Raw genomic sequence first — 15,515 nt, 5'->3', positions numbered from 1 at the left:
TTATTTAGTGTATGTATGACTCACGGTGAGGTGCCTGAGGATTGGCGGAATGCGTGCATAGTGCCATTGTACAAAGGCAAAGGGGATAAGAGTGAGTGTTCAAATTACAGAGGTATAAGTTTGTTGAGTATTCCTGGTAAATTATATGGGAGGGTATTGATTGAGAGGGTGAAAGCATGTACAGAGCATCAGATTGGGGAAGAGCAGTGTGGTTTCAGAAGTGGTAGAGGATGTGAGGATCAGGTGTTTGCTTTGAAGAATGTATGTGAGAAATACTTAGAAAAGCAAATGGATTTGTATGTAGCATTTATGGATCTGGAGAAGGCATATGATAGAGTTGATAGAGATGCTCTGTGGATGGTATTAAGAATATATGGTGTGGGAGGCAAGTTGTTAGAAGCAGTGAAAAGTTTTTATCGAGGATGTAAGGCATGTGTACGTGTAGGAAGAGAGGAAAGTGATTGGTTCTCAGTGAATGTAGGTTTGCGGCAGGGGTGTGTGATGTCTCCATGGTTGTTTAATTTGTTTATGGATGGGGTTGTTAGGGAGGTGAATGCAAGAGTTTTGGAAAGAGGGGCAAATATGAAGTCTGTTGGGGATGGGAGAGCTTGGGAAGTGAGTCAGTTGTTGTTCGCTGATGATACAGCGCTGGTGGCTGATTCATGTGAGAAACTGCAGAAGCTGGTGACTGAGTTTGGTAAAGTGTGTGAAAGAAGAAAGTTAAGAGTAAATGTGAATAAGAGCAAGGTTGTTAGGTACAGTAGGGTTGAGGGTCAAGTCAATTGGGAGGTGAGTTTGAATGGAGAAAAACTGGAGGAAGTAAAGTGTTTTAGATATCTGGGAGTGGATCTGGCAGCGGATGGAACCATGGAAGCGGAAGTGGATCATCGGGTGGGGGAGGGGGCGAAAATTCTGGGAGCCTTGAAGAATGTGTGGAAGTCGAGAACATTATCTCGGAAAGCAAAAATGAGTATGTTTGAAGGAATAGTGGTTCCAACAATGTTGTATAGTTGCGAGGCGTGGGCTATGGATAGACTTGTGCGCAGGAAGATGGATGTGCTGGAAATGAGATGTTTGAGGACAATGTGTGGTGTGAGGTGGTTTGATCGAGTAAGTAACGTAAGGGTAAGAGAGATGTGTGGAAATAAAAAGAGAGTGGTTGAGAGAGCAGAAGAGGGTGTTTTGAAATGGTTTGGGCACATGGAGAGAATGAGTGAGGAAAGATTGACCAAGAGGATATATGTGTCGGAGGTGGAGGGAACGAGGAGAAGAGGGAGACCAAATTGGAGGTGGAAAGATGGAGTGAAAAGGATTTTGTGTGATCGGGGCCTGAACATGCAGGAGGGTGAAAGGAGGGCAAGGAATAGAGTGAATTGGATCGATGTGGTATACCGGGGTTGACGTGCTGTCAGTGGATTGAATCGGGGCATGTGAAGCGTCTGGGGTAAACCATGGAAAGCTGTGTAGGTATGTATATTTTGCGTGTGTGGACGTATGTATATACATGTGTATGGGGGTGGGTTGGGCCATTTCTTTCGTCTGTTTCCTTGCGCTACCTCGCAAACGCGGGAGACAGCGGCAAAAAAAAAAAAAAAAAATATATATATATATATTTTTTTTTTTTTTTTTTTTTTTTTTTTATACTTTGTCGCTTTGCCATTTCCCGCGTTAGCGAGGTAGCGTTAAGAACAGAGGACTGGGCCTTAGAGGGAATATCCTCACCTGACCCCCTTCTCTGTTCCTTCTTTTGGAAAATTAAAAAAAAACAAGAGAGGGGAGGATTTCCAGCCACTCGCTCCCTCCCCCTTTAGTCGCCTTTTACGACACGCAGGGAATACGTGGGAAGTATTCTTTCTCCCCTATTCCCAGGGATAACATCTCTCTCTCTCTCTCTCTCTCTCTCTCTCTCTCTCTCTCTCTCTCTCTCTCTCTCTGTATATTTTTATTTATTTATTTTCCTTTGTCGCTGTCTCCCGCGTTAGCGAGGTAGCGCAAGGAAACAGACGAAAGAATGGCCCAACCCGCCCACATTCACATGTATATACATACACGTCCACACACGCAAATATACATACCTATACATCTCAATGTACACATATATATACACACACAGACATATACATATATACACATGTGCATAATTCATACTGTCTGCCTTTTTTCATTCCCATCGCCACCTCGCCACACATGGAATAACAACCCCCTCCCCCCTCATGTGTGCGAGGGAGCGCTAGTAAAAGACACCAAAGGCCCCATTCGTTCACACTCAGTCTCTAGCTGTCATGTAATAATGCACCGAAACCACAGCTCCCTTTCCACATCCAGGCCCCACACAACTTTCCATGGTTTACCCCAGACGCTTCACATGCCTTGGTTCAATCCATTGACAGCACGTCGGCCCCGGTATACCACATCGTTCCAATTCACTCTATTGCTTGCACGCCTTTCACCCTCCTGCATGTTCAGGCCCCGATCACTCAAAATCTTTTCACTCCATCTTTCCACCTCCAATTTGGTCTCCCACTTCTCGTCGTTCCCTCCACCTCTGACACATATATCCTCTTGGTCAATCTTTCCCCACTCATTCTCTCCATGTGACCAAACCATTTCAAAACACCCTCTTCTGCTCTCTCAACCACACTCTTTTTATTTCCACACATCTCTCTCACCCTTACATTACTTACTCGATCAAACCACCTCACACCACATATTGTCCTCAAACATCTCATTTCCAGCACATCCACCCTCCTGCGCACAACTCTATCCATAGCCCACGCCTCGCAACCATATAACATTGTTGGAACCACTATTCCTTCAAACATACCCATTTTTGCTTTCCGAGATAATGTTCTCGACTTCCACACATTCTTCAAGGCTCCCAGAATTTTCGCCCCCTCCCCCACCCTATGATTCACTTCCGCTTCCATGGTTCCATCCGCTGCCAGATCCACTCCCAGATATCTAAAACACTTTACTTCCTCCAGTTTTTCTCCATTCAAACTTACCGCCCAGTTGACTTGACCCTCAACCCTACTGTACCTAATAACCTTGCTCTTATTCACATTTACTCTCAACTTTCTTCTTTCACACACTTTACCAAACTCAGTCACCAGCTTCTGCAGTTTCTTACATGAATGAGCCATCAGCGCTGTATCATCATCGAACAACAACTGACTCACTTCCCAAGCTCTGTCATCCACAACAGACTGCATACTTGCCCCTCTTTCCAAAACTCATGCATTCACCTCCCTAACAACCCCATCCATAAACAAATTAAACAATCATGGAGACATCACACACCCCTGCCGCAAACCTACATTCACTGAGAACCAATCACTTTCCTCTCTTCCTACACGTACACATGCCTTATATCCTCGATAAAAACTTTTCACTGCTTCTAACAACTTGCCTCCCATACCATATATTCTTAAAACCTTCCACAGAGCATCTCTATCAGCTCTATCATATGCCTTCTCCAGATCCATAAATGCTACATACAAATCCATTTGTTTTTCTAAGCATTTCTCACATACATTCTTCAAAGCAAACACCTGATCCACACATCCTCTACCACTTCTGAAACCACACTGCTCTTCCCCAATCTGATGCTCTGTACACGCCTTCACTCTCTCAATCAATACCTTCCCATATAATTTACCAGGAATACTCAACAAACTTATACCTCTGTAATTTGAGCACTCACTCTTATCCCCTTTGCTTTTGTACAATGGCACTATGCAAGCATTCCGCCAATCCTCAGGCACCTCACCATGAATCATACATACATTAAATAACCTTACCAACCAGTCAACAATACAGTCCCTCCCTTTTTTAATGAATTCCACTGCAATACCATCCAAACCTGCTGCTTTGCCGGCTTTAATCTTCCGTAAAGCTTTTACTACCTCTCCTCTATTTACCAAATCATTTTCCCTAACCATCTCACTTTGCACACCACCTCGACCAAAACACCCTATATCTGCCACTCTATCATCAAACACATTCAACAAACCTTCAAAATACTCAATCCATCTCCTTCTCACATCACCACTACTTGTTATCAACTCCCCATTAGCCCCCTTCACTGAAGTTCCCATTTGCTCCCTTGTCTTACGCACTTTATTTACCTCCTTCCAAAACATCTTTTAATTCTCCCTGAAATTTAATGATACTCTCTCACCCCAACTCTCATTTGCCCTCTTTTTCACCTCTTGCACCTTTCTCTTGACCTCCTGCCTCTTTCTTTTATACCTCTCCCACTCATTTGCATTTTTTCCCTGCAAAAATCGTTCAAATGCCTCTCTCTTCTCTTTCACTAATAATCTTACCTCTGCATCCCACCACTCACTACCATTTCTAATCAACCCACCTCCCACGCTTCTCATGCCACAAGCATGTTTTGCGCAAGCCATCACTGCTTCCCTAAATACATCCCATTACTCCCCCACTCCCCTTACCTCCTTTGTTCTCACCTTTTTCCATTCTGTACTCAGTCTCTCCTGGTACTTCCTCACATAAGTCTCCTTCCCACGCTCACTTACTCTCACCACTCTCTTCACCCCAACATTCTCTCTTCTTTTCTGAATATATATATATATATATATATATATATATATATATATATATATATATATATATATATATATATATATATATATATATTATTTATTTACTTATTTTGCTTTGTCGCTGTCTCCCGCGTTGGCAAGGTAGCGCAAGGAAACAAACGAAAGAATGGCCCAACCCACCCACATACACATATATATACATACACGTCCACACATGCAAGTATACATACCTATACATCTCAACGTATACATATATGTACACACACACAGACAAATACATATATACACATGTACATAATTCATACTGTCTGCCTTTATTTTTTCCCATCGCCACCCCGCCACACATGAAATAACAACCCCCTCCCCCCTCATGTGCGCGAGGTAGCGCTAGGAAAAGACAACAAAGGCCACTATCGTTCACACTCAGTCTCTAGCTGTCATGTAATAATGCACCGAAACCACAGCTCCCTTTCTACATCCAGGCCCCACACAACTTTCCATGGTTTACCCCAGACGCTTCACATTCCCTGGTTCAATCCATTGACAGCACGTCGACCACGGTACACCACATCGTTCCAATTCACTCTATTCCTTGCACGCCTTTCATCCTCCTGCATGTTCAGGCCCCGATCACTCAAAACCTTTTTCACTCCATCTTTCCACCTCCAATTTGGTCTCCCACTTCTCCTCGTTCCCTCCAACTCCGACACATATATCCTCTTGGTCAATCTTTCCTCACTCATTCTCTCTATGTGACCAAACCATTTCAAAACGCTCTCCTCCGCTCTCTCAACCACACTCTTTTTATCACCACACATCTCTCTGACCCTATTATTACTTACTCGATCAAACCACCTCACACCACATATTGCCCTCAAACATCTCATTTCCAGCATATCCACCCTCCTCCGCACAACTCCCACGCCTCGCAACCATATAACATTGTTGGAACCACTATTCCTTCAAACATACCCATTTTTGCTTTTCGAGGTGATGTTCTCGATTTCTACACAATCTTCAATGCTCCCAGAATTTTCGCCCCCTCCCCCACCTTATGATTCACTTCCGCTTCCATGGTTCCATCCGCTGCCAAATTCACTCCCAGATATCTAAAACACTTTACTTCCTCCAGTTTTTCTCCATTCAAACATACCTCCCAATTGACTTGTTCCTCAACCCTACTGTACCTAATAACCTTGCTCTTATTCACATTTACTCTCAGCTTTCTTCTTTCATACACTTTCCCAAACTCAGTCACCAGCTTCTGCAGTTTCTCACATGAATCAGCCACCAACGCTCTATCATCAACGAACAACAACTGACTCACTTCCCAAGCTCTGTCATCCACAACAGACTGCATACTTGCCCCTCTCTCCAAAACTCTTGCATTCACCTCCCTAACAACCCCATCCATAAGCAAATTAAACAACCATGGAGACATTACACACCCCTGCCGCAAACCTACATTCACTGAGACCCAATCACTTTCCTCTCTTCCTACACATACACATGCCTTACATCCTCGATAGAAACTTTTCACTGCTTCTAACAACTTGCCTCCCACACCATATATTCTTAATACCTTCCACAGAGCATCTCTATGAACTCTTATCATATACCGTCTCCAGGTCCATAAATGCTACATACAAATCCATTTGCTTTTCTAAGTATTTCTCACATACACTCTTCTAAGCGAACACCTGATCCACACATCCTCTACCACTTCTGAAACCACACTGCTCTTCCCCAATCTGATGCTCTGTACATGCATTCACCCTCTCAATCAATACCCTACTATATGATTTCCCAGGAATCCTCAATAAACTTATACCTCTGTAATTTGAGCACTCACTCTTATCCCCTTTGCCTTTGTACAATGGCACTATGCAAGCATTCCGCCAATCCTCAGGCACCTCACCATTATTCATACATACATTAAATAACCTTACCAACCAGTCAACAATATAGTCACCCCCTTTTTTAATAAATTCCAATACCATCCAAACCCGGTGCCTTGCCGGCTTTCATCTTCCGCAAAGCTTTTACTACCTCTTCTCTGTTTACCAAATCATTTTCCCTAACCCTCTCACTTTGCACACCACCTCGACCAAAACTCTTTATATCTGCCACTCTATCATCAAACACATTCAATACATACCTATATATATATATATATATATATATATATATATATATATATATATATATATTTTTTTTTTTTTTTTTTTTTTCTTACTATTCACCATTTCCCGCATTAGCGAGGTAGCGTTAAGAACAGAGGACTGGGCCTTAGAGGGAATATCCTCACCTGGCCCCCTTCTCTGTTCCTTCTTTTGGAAAATTAAAAAAAAAAAAAAAATGAGAGGGGAGGATTTCCAGCCCCCTGCTCCCTTCCCTTTTAGTCGCCTTCTACGACACGCAGGGAATACGTGGGAAGTATTCTTTCTCCCCTATCCCCAGGGAATAATATATATATATATATATATATATATATATATATATACATACATACATATGTATGTATGTAAGGCATGTGTACGTGTAGGAAGAGAGGAAAGTGATTGGTTCTCAGTGAATGTAGGTTTGCGGCAGGGGTGTGTGATGTCTCCATGGTTGTTTAATTTGTTTATGGATGGGGTTGTTAGGGAGGTGAATGCAAGAGTTTTGGAAAGAGGGGCAAGTATGAAGTCTGTTGTGGATGAGAGTGCTTGGGAAGTGAGTCAGTTGTTGTTCGCTGATGATACAGCGCTGGTGGCTGATTCATGTGAGGAACTGAAGAAGCTGGTGACTGAGTTTGGTAAAGTGTGTGAAAGAAGAAAGTTAAGAGTAAATGTGAATAAGAGCAAGGTTATTAGGTACAGTAGGGTTGAGGGTCAAGTCAATTGGGAGGTAAGTTTGAATGGAGAAAAACTGGAGGAAGTAAAGTGTTTTAGATATCTGGGAGTGGATCTGGCAGCGGATGGAACCATGGAAGCGGAAGTGGATCATAGGGTGGGGGAGGGGGCGAAAATCCTGGAAGCCTTGAAGAATGTGTGGAAGTCGAGAACATTATCTCGGAAAGCAAAAATGGGTATGTTTGAAGGAATAGTGGTTCCAACAATGTTGTATAGGTTGCGAGGCGTGGGCTATGGATAGAGTTGTGCGCAGGAGGATGGATGTGCTGGAAATGAGATGTTTGAGGACAATGTGTGGTGTGAGGTGGTTTGATCGAGTAAGTAACGTAAGGGTAAGAGAGATGTGTGGAAATAAAAAGAGCGTGGTTGAGAGAGCAGAAGAGGGTGTTTTGAAATGGTTTGGGCACATGGAGAGAATGAGTGAGGAAAGATTGCCCAAGAGGATATATGTGTCGGAGGTGGAGGGAACGAGGAGAAGTGGGAGACCAAATTGGAGGTGGAAAGATGGAGTGAAAAAGATTTTGTGTGATCGGGGCCTGAACATGCAGGAGGGTGAAAGGAGGGCAAGGAATAGAGTGAATTGGATCGATGTGGTATACCGGGGTTGACGTGCTGTCAGTGGATTGAATCAGGGCATGTGAAGCGTCTGGGGTAAACCATGGAAAACTGTGTAGGTATGTATATTTGCGTGTGTGGACGTATGTATATACATGTGTATTGGGGTGGGTTGGGCTATTTCTTTCGTCTGTTTCCTTGCGCTACCTCGCAAACGCGGGAGACAGCGACAAAGCAAAAAAAAAAAAAAAAAAAAAAATATATATATATATATATATATATATATATATATATATATATATATATATATATATATATAGATAGATAGATAGATAGATAGATAAATAGAGAGAGAGAGAGAAGAGAGAGAGAGAGAGAGAGAGAGAGAGAGAGAGAGAGAGAGAGAGAGAGAGAGAGAGAGAGAGCTTTCCAAATTCGTCAGACATAATCTCTAACAAGTCATCTGCTGAATATTAGTGAAGTGACATCACGTCTAAACTTACTAGATTATGGGTAAAGTTTACATGTATGATTCTTGTTTAAAAATCCTAGCTATATTCTAACGCTTTCCTGCAGATTGTATCAAATAGTGGGTTCTCGAAGTGCCTTTTGGCTGTTGAATCCTCAGATTGGTAAGATATCCTAATTCAAACATAAGAAATAGCGAAGGTAGAAAATGGATGAGTAGGATGTTGAAAGGGTTTGATCCCTCTGAGGCGCATGAGCATGAAAAATATCTCTCCATCTTTGCTCAGATAATGTGCAGCAGCAATCGATACGCTGCTTGAAATGTTCAAAGATTTTTATCAAGATATACGGAAGCACTGCAAAGGTCGTGTCTATCTTTAAGAAAAGAGGTTCAAGAATTGCAGCGAACTACAGACAGGTATCTCTAATGGGTGTGGCTTGTAAAACGATGGAAAAGACAATCAGGAGACAAATCGATTATATCTTATAAAGGAGAAACCACCTGACTTGAGAGGCAGCATGTTTGAGACAGAACAGATAGCTTGGAGCAATGTGCCGTCTCGGACCTTCTGAAGGATATATGACAACGTCGCACACATGATGCTGGCAAAAGAGAAGAGGTCTCCTTCGGTAGATCGGAAGGGAACAGAAACAGTACCTCAGAGGACCTTTTATGAGGGAGATATGGTAACCAGTGGCGTGAGGCAGGGTTTGATCTTGGGGCCTCTTGTAATTCTTAACCTATGTTTATGATTTACACATAGGATTAGATTTCATGGTTGAATATGCTAGCATATGTAAGGAATGATCAGGATTACGATAACGAAATAAAGGAACAAACTCCAGAGTTGGGTAGAGTTATGCCCAAGCAACGACAGAGTAATCGAAATGGAACACAATGAGAGGCCTCCATAACAATGAGTGGAAATAAGGTACGTTAATCTTTAGGTATTGAGGAGCTTGAAGGGCGACATAGTACGTAACTGATCGTCAAGCAACACTGTGTCTGGGGAGGCGCTCAGGAGGCATATCATCTACTGGCCATCATCATAAGGACTGTATTTAATAGACATAGATTACCATACGTATTTCAGGTTTAGTCACTTCGCTCAGCGAAAGAGGATCTAATAGAGGAGGTCCAAACGATAAGAAAGATGGTACTAGGGAAATAGGGAAACTAAGTTACGGGAAAACGATGGGATCCATGACTTTGTCCACCACGGAAGAGAAGAAAGAAATACGAGATTTCGCCACAACCTTCCAATTTCTGTCTCAAATGCTGACAGGGAGCAGTGTTCCTATGACAGAAACAGGAGGCCATAGCAAGACACTTGTTTCAAACGATTTAAATGAGCAGTTTTGTAGTTAAGAGAACAGTGGGTGAATACACTAAGAGATAGAACTACGAAAGCAGATGGCATACAGAAATCTAAAGAATTATATGAAAACAAAGAAATTTCAAAGGACCGGGGCCCCCAAGAACGCAGAACACGTCCCTCTCTCCTTGTATTGTACAAATAGCTGATTACAATGGGCAATTACACACACACACACACACACACACACACACAGACACACACACGTACTGCACACAGACAAACACGTGCCAGCAGACACACTCGTGTCGTCACAAACGTCACACAGCAGCAGCTGTAGCAATATACAGTAGACATAGTTCCCCGGGGGCGTGTGTTTACGTGTGCAGGTGAGGGCCAGTGTGGAGCTCAGGTCCCGCCCACCTGGCGATATGCACGACAGAATATGTGATACTTTGGTCAGCATAGAAAACAGGTTGCTCCTCCCCTGCGTCACACTGGCCCAGGGGAGGCGTTGTTCCAGCGTCACACAGGCCCATGGGCGAGGGAGGCATTGTTCCCGCGTCACACTAGTCTGACAAGGGAGTTTACTAGGCCTGCGTCACAGTGGTCCAGAGAGAGGGAGGCATTATTCTTGCGTCACACTGGCCCAGACAGGGAGCTACCGGCCCAACGTCACATTGGCTTAGGGAGGGAGCAACAGGTCCTGCGTCACGATGGCGATGGAACTACTTGTCCTGCGTCACACTAGCGCAGAGATAGAACTACTGATTCTACGTCACACTAGTCGAGGGATGTAGCTATTGGTCGTGCGTCACTCCGGCTTAGGACGGCAACTGCTGGTACAGCGTCACACTGGTCTAGTCCGAGAACTACTGACATTGCGTCACACTGCGACACACAGACCCATGAAGGTTGATACCAGCAGTGCGTCACACTAGTAGATGCCACTCTTGCGTTACGCTGGTCGAGGTCGGTGGGTACTAATCCTGCGTCACACTGGCTCAGGAGGCGTGCACTCGTCTTGCGTCACATAACTTAGGCTAGTACAAGTACTTGCCCTACGTCACACTGGCCAAGGAAGGCAGGAAAAGTTTGTGCGTCACACTGTACTCGAGGCGGAAGTTACTACTTGTTGCGTCACACTGGCCCAGCGTAGGAACGGCACCTCCTGCGTCACACTGGCCCAGGGCGGGAGGTGTTGGATATGTGTGTGTGTGTGTGTGTGTGTGTGTGCATGTGTGTGTGTGTGTGTGTGTGTGTGTGTGTGTGTGTGTGTGTGTGTATGTGTGTGTGTGTGTATGTGTGTGTCTGTCTGTCTGTCTGTGTGTCTGTTTGTGTCTCTGTGTATCTGTCTGTCTGCTGTCTGTCTGTCTGTTTGTCTGTTTGTGTGTGTGTGTGTGTGTGTGTGTGTGTGTTTGTGTGTCTGTCTGTCTGTTTGTCTGTTTGTGTGTGTGTGTGTGTGTGTGTTTGTGTGTCTGTCTGTCTGCTGTCTGTCTGTTTGTGTGACTGTTTGTCTGTTTGTGTGTGTGTGTGTGTGTGTGTGTGTGTGTGTGTGTGTGTGGCGTTGCTCCCTGTCTCTGTTTCTCCCTGAAGATAATGTTGGCCGTGACGGGTCAGCAGGAGCACCTCCTCCTCCTGCCTCCTGCTGCTGCCTCCTCCTGCCTCCTCCTGCCTCCTGCCTCCTCCTGCCTCCTGCCTCCTCCTGCCTCCTGCTGCTGCCTCCTGCAGAAGGTGGTGGTGGGAGCCCACAGTCATCATGGGTGGTCATCAATGTTGCAAGGGTCTTATTATAGGCTTTACATACCCACCTACCCTTCTCCCCCTCCGTCATCACAGGATGTGGAGGCTTCCAGGATAATGCAGTGGGTTGCATGCCGGAGAGAGAGAGAGAGAGAGAATGGTGTGAGGTCGGCCGGACGAAGGCGTGGAATGAAAGGGGTTCGGGGAGGTTGTGGGTGGGTTGGTAGCAGCGGAGGGGGCGGGGCCAATGTTGGGGGGGAGTGGGGGGGGTAGAGGGAGTGGGGGGAGGGGGGGGGGGTAGGAGGAGGCAACAGTAGGAGCAACATGGGCCCAACACCCGACCTTATGGAGCGCTGTTGCACACTTTGCAAAACACGCCGTGCCTGAGGTTGCTAGCGGGTGCGGCGTGCTTAGATCAATGCAGAGGGGGGGACGCTCGCCCGCCACCCACCCCCCCCCCCTGCTGGTTGCACCTCCCCCCACCCATTCCCCCCCCCCCCCATGCATTGCTCCGTTTCTGCAATATTGCAATCCCCCGATAAATGGGTCCATTGCATGGCATGGAAGACAGCGCTGCTGGCATGACCCCAGCTGACGGTAATTAAGTGTATTGAATGAGCCACTTGTGCTGGTTAGGTATATATCGTCATGTAACAATGAAACAGGCTTTGTTTTTATCACCATTTAAGAATAGTTTTCTTCATTGTGTTGGTAATTAGGCAATCTCAGGTAGAATCATAAGTAGGTAGTCCAACAGAATGTTTTAACATTTCATTTAAGATATTATTCGTGGAATTCTAGTTGTGTGGTATAACATCAGAGTGTTCTCTATGGTACTCTGTTGGGGCTATTTTGACCCGTGGCAGTTGCAAAACTTGGGCATTGACAGATTTTGCGAAGGTCACTGGCACAAGAGAGGATCAAGCAAAAACGCCTTGGCGACGCATGGTGTGGGCGTTCCTGCGCCATGCAACATTTTTTTAAGCTGCAGACACTCGACCAATACCCAGTCTTCCCGCCACGAGAGACTCGTCCCTATTGGTTCGAAGACCTTGTGACCTGTCAAGGGATTGGCTGGAAGGCTGAGCCCCACCGCGGGTTGAACACAAGTGGCTGTTGCATGTGGTAATAAATACGTTTACATTTTAGTATAGAAATTCAGCACAGCAATACCGTGTCACTGGTATCTCAGAAACCATGAATTAGTAGCTTTGGCAGTAGAAAAATGTCTATTGATCATCCAAGTCTGTCTAGACAGACACCAGCGGTGCACAAGGCAAAGACAAAAGAGCAAACGTAAGATAAAAAGAAGGCCAGACATCTACCCAGACGGAGTGGAGGTAGCGACTGGCAACTCCCCGATGCTGTTGTGCTGGGATATTGGTACGAACGAAACATCCTGGTGGTAAACTGCCTGAAGGACACGACACTCCAATCATGCTCCGTGTTTTACCCTCACTGCAACAGAAAGACGAACGTGAACTTGCGTGAAACTTTATATTACCTGGTACTGAGCTGGGCTTAAAAGAAAGAAAGAAAATTTCTGAGTTCACTTTGGGTACGTTGGAGCGTCAGACGGCGGAAGGCTTCCTACTGTGTTGACTAATTTTCCATTTGTTTTCGTCAAGACTCACAATATCATGGATGATATCGTCATCCATCCAACTCGCCAGTAATACAAATAACTTATCCTCATTGCACACGCTAGTACACCTCAGCCAAGCTTCCAACAGCATTTTCCAGAAAGGCGCTGCAAATTATCCTTAAATAGATGAGGTTCACGTGGGCTGACAGGTACTGTCTGGCAGCACCTGTGGCCACGGGATCGCTCCAGCCGCTATCGATTCACAGTCCAGTCGCAGCCCAATATCGAACGCGCGCCGAAGATATTCATTTCTCGACTGACCAAATCTCACACTGCAAATGAAAAGCAACCGCAGTATTCATTAAACCTCCCCTCCCTCACCTCACTGAAACCTCTTTAGACTTCAAGAGCATCATCCAATGCGTTTTGATGAACTGGATAATCCATAATGTTTTAAAACGAATCTTACTTTCTCGTTTTCTTGTGTCCAAGACGGCACAAGCGAGGTGCATTCGAGAGGCTCATGATGCGGATGGAAGGTACCCTAGTTGGGAAAGCGTTGAGTACTCTCTGGGTCCGTAGGGTACGGCGAACAGACAAGGGAAAGGTCAGGGGTGAGGACTTGTACGGGTTCCAGATTATAACAAAAGAATTTTCAAGTTTCTGCTTTGGTAAATCACCGTCTCGCATCCTCTATAGGAATCTTAAGGTGTATTTTGATTTCGAATCAGCATTGGAGGACTTGATTCATACGTGAGATGTGAATGTAATTAATGCCTTGGTAACGTAAGGAAAACAAGAAAAAAAAAGATGGGTTGAAACATCGTCGGAATTCTTCAGGAGAGCCGAGCGTCTCGTCGTCAGGTACCGTCAGCAGTGTCGAGTTTTATTAGAAATTCGCATGTTGGTGGAGGCGTGGCCCGCTGACGTCATGGGGTGGGTGCGTGGGGGAGGGAGAGAGAGAGAGAGAGAGACGGAACAGGATACAAAAACTGCAGCTCCTGGGCAGGACTGAGGTTGTAACCCAGGTTATCCGTTGCTGTTGGTAGGAGACCGATGTTGGCAATGTCCAGTACTTAGCGTGGTGTGCAGCAGCCAGGTAGGGTGGAGGGAGGGAGGCGGACCGACGAGCTTTTGATGGAGGGTCATCGGCCATGATGGTATACATAGACGAAGGTCACGGTGTATAACAATATTCCTGCTGTGTATGGTCTCTTTTAGAGTCAACTTCTTGAGCCAGTGTCACGATAATGTCAATATTACAGTTGCCTTAGGGTTTAGAGGCCGATGAATTCTGTATATGACTTTGACACATATCATACGAACAGAAAACGTTTCATGCAACAGAAATCAATGGTGGTGTCTGGCGCGAGCTATGCTGGTGTGTTCGTGTGTGTGTTAAGATTCGCACAGCGCCCCGTTCATGAAGAGCCGTGGGGGGGGTTCAGGGTTGGGAGGGGGGGCGGAGATGGGGAGGGGAATGGTGGCAGGTGGTAGTGGTGGTGGGTTGGGGGTTGAGGGGGAAGGGAGGCGCCTGCAACTCTCATGTCCTAAATATTACTATTCACTTCAGTCTGCAGTTTCACTGAACGTCGTATGAGTATATAGAGTTCTTAAATCGCATGTGATTATCTGCTGTGAGGTTATTTGATTCAATGTTAACATTCAGACGTACGAGAGTGAAGGATAATAGATAGGAAAAGTTGTATCACTTGGGTTGTACTGGGTCACCCAAAACAAACCATCATGGGGATTTCAGTGTGTGTGTGTGTGTATGTGTGTGTGTGTGTGTGTGTTAAGGGGAGAGAGCTTTACACTTGTGCTGTCCTGTCCCTTAACCTTGTGCGTGTATATCCGGGACTCAATCCCAGACTCGTTAAGCTGTTACAGCGTAAACCACTTTAATATGGTGTGTGTGTGTGTGTGTGTGTGTGTGTGTGTGTGTGTGTGTGTGTGATCATAGTGGGTTACCTGCCAAGGTGCTGACGTCATGCACCTGTTCAGCGGTATGCGTATAGTGATTTCACAATGGCACTGATGTACACGCACATACACTCAAACTCGTGTGTATGTATATACATACACATTTTCAAACATGCACACATGCACACACTTTGCCTCCGTATTAATTGATCATGCACACACACACATAGGGCACATCAGTGTATGTATATAAATGAACAATCATAATTACGTGTATTTAAGAAAAAAAAAAACCATTTACACGCATTTATGGACAAAATGAATTGAGGCATTTCTCTCTATTGTTAATTCATGCAAAAATGGATAACTAGTGTACGTTCCATGATGCAAATTTAACATGATAGTCTCTGTTAAAATCCGTTTTCTGTCGGTGGTTGAAAGGACAGGTGAGTTACCAAATGTT

General features: G+C 45.0%; 1 protein-coding gene across 1 annotated transcript in view; it reads left to right on the top strand.

The window, feature by feature from the left end:
• LOC139757115 (inactive pancreatic lipase-related protein 1-like) overlaps nt 1–9,299 on the top strand; it is a 43,963-nt gene extending 34,664 nt beyond the window's left edge. Inside the window, exon 12 of the mRNA XM_071677212.1 lies at nt 8,978–9,299. The gene's annotated coding sequence lies outside the window, so the exon portion shown is untranslated. The remainder of the gene's footprint in view (nt 1–8,977) is intronic.
• The last annotated feature ends 6,216 nt before the right edge of the window (nt 9,300–15,515 follow it).

This window comes from Panulirus ornatus, chromosome 24, assembly GCF_036320965.1.
Source record: "Panulirus ornatus isolate Po-2019 chromosome 24, ASM3632096v1, whole genome shotgun sequence".
Taxonomy (NCBI): Eukaryota; Metazoa; Arthropoda; class Malacostraca; order Decapoda; family Palinuridae; genus Panulirus; species Panulirus ornatus.
Note: the sequence above shows the minus strand (reverse complement) of the source record. Positions and strands in the feature narration are given on the sequence as shown.